The following is a 6,593-nucleotide window of genomic DNA, read 5'->3' as shown; positions in this document are numbered from 1 at the left end:
AGGAGGCAGAGGTAGACAGATCTCTGTAAGTTCCAAGCCAGCCTGGTCTATGGAGTGAGTCCAGGACAACCAGGGCTACACAAAGAAAACCTGTCTCCAAAAACAAAAACAAAAAATTATGTGTTGGAATGTATGAGTGACTCCAGCCAGCCGAGGGCCTGAAGGGTGAGGGAGCGCCTGCATTTAATGCTTAAGACAGTTTATTTAAGTTAAGGGCCAACTGCTTATTGATTCTTAACATGATTGAGTTTAAACTTTGTGAATTTGAGTTAAAATCCTTAACTTTATTAATAATATTAACATTAACATACAATCACAGAAACATGTGCACACACATGTGAATACATGCACATGTGTACACCACACATACACACAGAATGAAAATACAAAGAGAATAAGAAAATTAAATTTACAATCTTGAGAGAAAAGCAACATTTTGAACTTAAAAAAGATTAAGGATAACAGGATAGTTTTTTTGTATGTATCCTCCAAAGCATTACAAAGAGAAATCGCACACTGATGTGTGAGTCATCAGTGCTGTGGGTGCCATGGCTGTTGTGGGTGCCGTGGCTATTGTGTGTGCCGTGGCTGTTGTGGGTGCCATGGCTGTTGTGGGTGCCGTGGCTGTTGTGGGTGCCGTGGCTGTTGTGGGTGCTATGGCTGTTGTGGGTGTTGTGGGTGCCGTGGCTGTTGTGGGTGCCGTGGCTGTTGTGGCTCTGGTTGAATGTCTACATGGCAGAACGGGCTGATGTTTTAGACCACAGGGTTTACAGTTTTCACAGAGTATTTCTAGAGAACCTCCACAGCTGTCTTCTAGGGCCAAGCTTTACCACTCAGTTCCTTCAGGCCCCTTTCTTTTATGTACAGAATAAATTCCTCAGCTGTGTGCTAATTAAAAATGTATCTGAGTAGCCGAGAGTCCTTGATTTAATGATGAGAGAAGGTGCCACTCTGAGAAATAGTGCTTTGGTCTCAAAAAGGCGGCGTGAATGGTGGGTCCTCAGGCCTGACCTCTGAGGTGATGTCTCAGAACTGAGTTTTCAGTAAAATAGATAAAGTGTCTTTATTCAGTCTCTCGAGCTGGAAGCACGTTCACTCTCATCCCACCAGGTGGAATATTTGCTGTCAAGGGCTGCCTGCCTCTGAGAGTGCTCGAGGCAGCTGTGAGGGCATGCAGCCTGCCTCGAGCAGCCTGCTCTGGCACAGTCCTGGTAGAGGCACTGACCTCCTGTGCCTGACCCTGAGAAACTCAACAGCTCCTAGGACTACAGGCGCCTGTAAGACGTTATCTCACTCACCCGCCCTTGTTATCTCTGCAAAAGAAGCTGTCTTCATGATCAACTTGCATGATTAAAAATTAGCTTTAAATAAAAAAAAAAAAAAAATCACCCGTTACCTGTCCCTGAGCTCTTCAGGGCAATGGTGATACGGGTAATTAGAGCATGCGTGTAGCGAGTGTTCTCTGTGCCAGGTCTGGAAATAGGGGCTTTATAAGCACTCTTGCTTAGTCCTCAGAGCTGCCCAGTGGGGCAGACCCCATTCTTGTCCTCGGTTTGCAAATGAGGGGGTGCAGGGCCAAAATCTCTCCCACGAGGCGGTGCTCAGGATCTCTATGTGGCTCTGCCTTCTTCAGTGTCTCCCATCATGCTCCTCAGGGCGGGGGGGGGGGGTGTTAAGTGATTAGGAGACATAAGGAGTTATAGACGGATCTGGAGGCTTATGGGATTAACTACTTTCCCTGGTCTTGCCTATCGTGAATTACGCATGCAGTCTCCCTAATTGAAAGTGTTTGCCATGTAAAGCCAGAACAAAAGCATGTGCCCCTCCCCCTGCTAACGCCTCCGTGCCTCTCTACCCTCAGCCTGTCCTTACCACGTGGAAAAAGCAGTAGGAAACAGACCTGTGAGCAAGCTCTGGTTTGAATTAAGAGTGTGGTGCTCTGCGCACTGCTCTGAGAACAGAGATTGTCAGCTTCGGAAGATTCTTGCATGTGTGTCAGCAGAAAGCCAGTGCTGAGGCTTCTGCAGAGCTGTCACCAGCGCTGCAGTCTCGTCCCAGGCCTCTCTTCGTATTTACTAACTCCTGAAACAAGTGACCGGCTTATGGCATTGGTGCTGGCAGTAAGTACGGCTCCTCCTGACTAGTATGTCTGGCATCAGTGAACGTGGCATGCATCCACTTAAAATTTTAATGTCTCCCACAATTTGGGAGCACCCCTGGAACTAACTCATCTTTCTCTGTCGAATAAGAGCCTGAGAAAGTTGTGGAGATTAAAGTAAGTTCAGCCCCCAGCCTGGCCCCTGATCTCAAGCCTGGCTGCAGCAGGAACTGTCAGGCAGATAAATGGGGGTGCTGAGGCTTCCTGGGGGTTTCAGCCATGTGTGGGCACCACATGTGTTGTGTTCAGCGAACACAAATACAAGAGCACACGCTGTTTCCATTAGGGACCCCTCAGATCCTTCTGTCCCCAGCCCTGCTGCAGAACTGAAGGGGTCATTTATCACAGGCCACTTAGCCAGAGTGACCAGGCTTCAGGCCCTTGTAGGAGTAGGAGGCAGTGAACGGCGGCTGTTGCTTGAGAAAGCTGTTGCTCAACTCTCCACAAGTTTGTTCGCAGAGAAGTCACTTACCAGTCCTGTCAGCAGGGCACTGCAGACCTGACCTGACCACGTATCCATGAGGCTGAGGCTTTCCAGTGACTCGTGACATGCCGGTCTAAGGAGCTCATTGTGGGGCGCCTCACCCGTTCCTGTTGCCGGCAAAAGGCCATAGTCTTTGGCCTTCTCATGACCTCTTGTGACCTCTCTGTTTACTTTGTTGACAGGGTCTCCCCTCCCATCTTTGTCAAGGGAAAGCATTTGTGTTACAGACTTAGAGCCTGCACCACCCCAGCCTTCAGCAGTTCCTCCCATTTCTCCTCCCACCCTCTCAGGAAGCTTGTACCACGCCATCCTCCGTCTGTGTGTGTGGCTCGAAGGCTGTACTTTGGTGTCCTCTGTCCTGCTGCCCTGTGAGCTCAAGGCCTCAGGTATGAAGAGCCAGCCTTGGTGCCTCCTGACCTGAGCAGGAGCAGCCCAGTGAGCCGCTCAGGCCAGCGCCAGACGCCTCTCATTAACGTCCTTACGCCAGCGCCTCATACACCCTTGCCTTGAGAACGCTCACACTGGAGAGCTGGCCAACAGACAGACCGTCCCATCTGCCCTCCTTCAGGAGCTGTTACCAGAGATGCCCTTGCTGAATGCTGACCTGGGAGCCCAGCAGACGCTCAGAAGCCAGGCCACACACTCTGCACACTGTAAGAGTGCTGGCATCTCGGCCCTTGACACTTCCTGCTTAGCCTGTGTCCTTTGCTCAGCCTGGTGCTAGCGGCCTTGCCCACTGCTTCCCACGCTGCACCGTGTGTGTCCAAGGGCTGCTAGTTCCTTGCTGGCCAGGCACTGGGCTGAGCAGTCTTTTTCCTTTCTTTCTTTTTTCTTTTTTTATTTTTTACATATACATTTATATTATTACACATATATACAATAGATTACCTATAGCAAGAAGAACCATGACACAATCAGAAATTATATAAATGTTACATTCTTAGTGTTTTGGCTATTTGTATTTGACAACCTTGAATAAAACATCTTTCCTATCTTGGTGCATCTAAAATTCTGAATGTAAATCAATATCTATCATATCTTGTAATTATCAATTTAAAACATCTATCTAGATCTAAAAACATCTTAACCCCTAAACAACTAAGCTTCAGTGTAAAACTAAACTACCTGGTCTTCAACTCCATCAGAGACTTGAGAAGGAATAAACTTGATGATCTGAGTATGCCAGGAGTGCAGGTTAGTAGCTTTCAAAATGAAAATATGACAGAGACAGTTTTCTACCTGAATAGTCACCCAAAACATTGGAGAATTTTCTTCAGCTTTCTGGCCCAATATATCTGACAGACATACTTGTGAGGCAGGAACTATTGAGGACTTGCTTATCCTGTCTTGGCAGAGTTTGGCCATCAACTCTGCCTGCATCCAAGATTGCCCTTTTTTTAGGCAGAGTTCAGTCTGTGGTAGAAACGAGGACCTTTTGCCCACTGGCTAGTTTGCCACATAGTCTACTTTTATCACAAGAATATACATCTTAGGTGCAGCAGATAGATATGACTCTATAGGTCTTCAAAAACCCCAGAGACCTGCAGAATATGGCATTTAAAATGTTTTTATTACTTTAAAGATTCATTGGCAATGAGACAGGTTAACTCCTGGCAACACCCAGCCTACCTCACAGAGGATGATGAGCATCAAAGAGCCTCCTTACGGAGTCTTTTTCCTTTCAAAGAAGCGTTTTGCTGCTTCTGGCTCAGAGCAGCCCACTGCCCTGTCTGACGTCTCTCACCTGCAATACTTGGTCTTTCTGCTTCTTGTCATTTTGTCACAAGGCTGGTTACAGTGAGGAAAGAGAATCTCTGAAATCAGTGGATTAGGAGGTTGCCATTTTGCCTGTTGTTTTCCTCCTTTGCACACCGGGACAGTTCCTGCGACTCAGATGCTGAGAGGGTTTGGTGAGGTAGCAGAGGGATGGAAGGCGCTAGCGTGTCAGCCATTTCCACACGCTGCATGCCACATGACACACAGACACATGAAACAAGTCGCAACATAAAGAACTCCACGAACACTGACATGCTAAGCTCTCGCAAGGGTCCATGCTGGCCTCCTTGACACAGTACTTAGGGCGTGCCTGCTGACCGCCACACTCCATGCCAGGCCTTTGGCTAGAGAGCCAGTACTCACTTGGTCCTCAAAACTACACTTAGGTAGAAGTTTTTATTTCCTCTTTTATCTTAAGCAAATAACTTACTAAGTGGCAAGTGGCACTGCCACAATAGCCTGTAGTCCAGCCCCAGGGGATCCGATGAGCTCTTCTGACCCCCCCAGGTCACTACTCTCAGGCCACACACATGTACATATGCACCCACACACACTTGTACATATGTACCCACACATATGATCATATGCACCCCCCCACATGTACATATGCACCCACCCACACACATGTACATATGCACCCCACACACATGTACATATGCACCCACACACACATGTACATATGCATCCACCCACACACATGTACATATGCACCCCCCACATGTACATATGCACCCCACACACGTGTACATATGTACCCACCCATACACATGTACATATGCACCCCCCACACATGTACATATGCACCAACCCACACACATGTACATATGCACCCCACACAAACGTACGTATGTACCCACCCACACACATGTACATATGCACCCCACACACATGTACATATGCACCAACCCACACACATGTACATATGCACCCACCCTCACACATGTACATATGCACCCCCACACATGTACATATGCACCCCCACACACACATGTACATATGCACCCACCCACACATGTACATATGCACCCACACACACACATGTACATATGCACCCACCCACACACATGTACATATGCACCCACACACACATGTACATATGCACCCCCCACACATGTACATATGCACCCCACACACACACGTACGTATGTACCCACCCACCCACATGTACATATGTACCCACCCACACACATGTACATATGCACCCCACACACATGTACATATGCACCCCACACACATGTACATATGCACCCACCCACACACATGTACATATGCACCCCACACACATGTACATATGCACCAACCCACACACATGTACATATGCACCCCCCACACATGTACATATGGACCCCACACACATGTACATATGCACCCACCCACACACATGTACATATGTACCCACACACACATGTACATATGCACCCACCCACACACATGTACATATGCACCCACACACATGTACACATGCACCCACACACACATGTACACATGCACCCACACACACATGTACATATGCACCCACCCACACACATGTACATATGCACCCACACACACATGTACATATGCACCCACCCACACACATGTACATATGCACCCTCACACATGTACATATGCACCCTCACACATGTACATATGCACCCACACACACATGTACATATGCACCCCCACACACATGTACATATGCACCCACCGACACACATGTACATATGCACCCACCCACACACATGTACATATGCACCCACACACACATGTACATATGCACCCACACACATGTACATATGCACCCACACACACACATGTGAATCATACTTTAAATTTTTTTTCTGCCTTCTGGGTTGTTTTGGTTAGAGGGGTTGTTTGTTCTGTGCATTTCACCCTGGCTTCACACTAACCGTGTAGCTGCAGACGGCCTTGAACTCCTTACCTTTCTGCCTCTACTTCACAAACCGTAGGATTACAGGAGGTCTAGTATTATTATCCCCACCAAAAACTGTTAAAATAATTATTCAGCTTTATGCATCTTGCAAAGAAAATTTGTTTCTAAACATTACCCAAGCCCTGGGGGAAGCTCCTGCAAATGCACGCGTGGTTTCTGAGGCACAGCTTTGCACCCCGCGAGGAAGCGGCATGGCCCAGCTTTCTTCCAGCCCCGTTTAGTGAGCTCTAAGGGCGTCTCAA

The sequence above is a fragment of the Acomys russatus genome, chromosome 19 (genome assembly GCF_903995435.1).
Source record: "Acomys russatus chromosome 19, mAcoRus1.1, whole genome shotgun sequence".
Lineage (NCBI taxonomy): Eukaryota > Metazoa > Chordata > Mammalia > Rodentia > Muridae > Acomys > Acomys russatus.
This window is presented reverse-complemented; position numbering follows the sequence as displayed.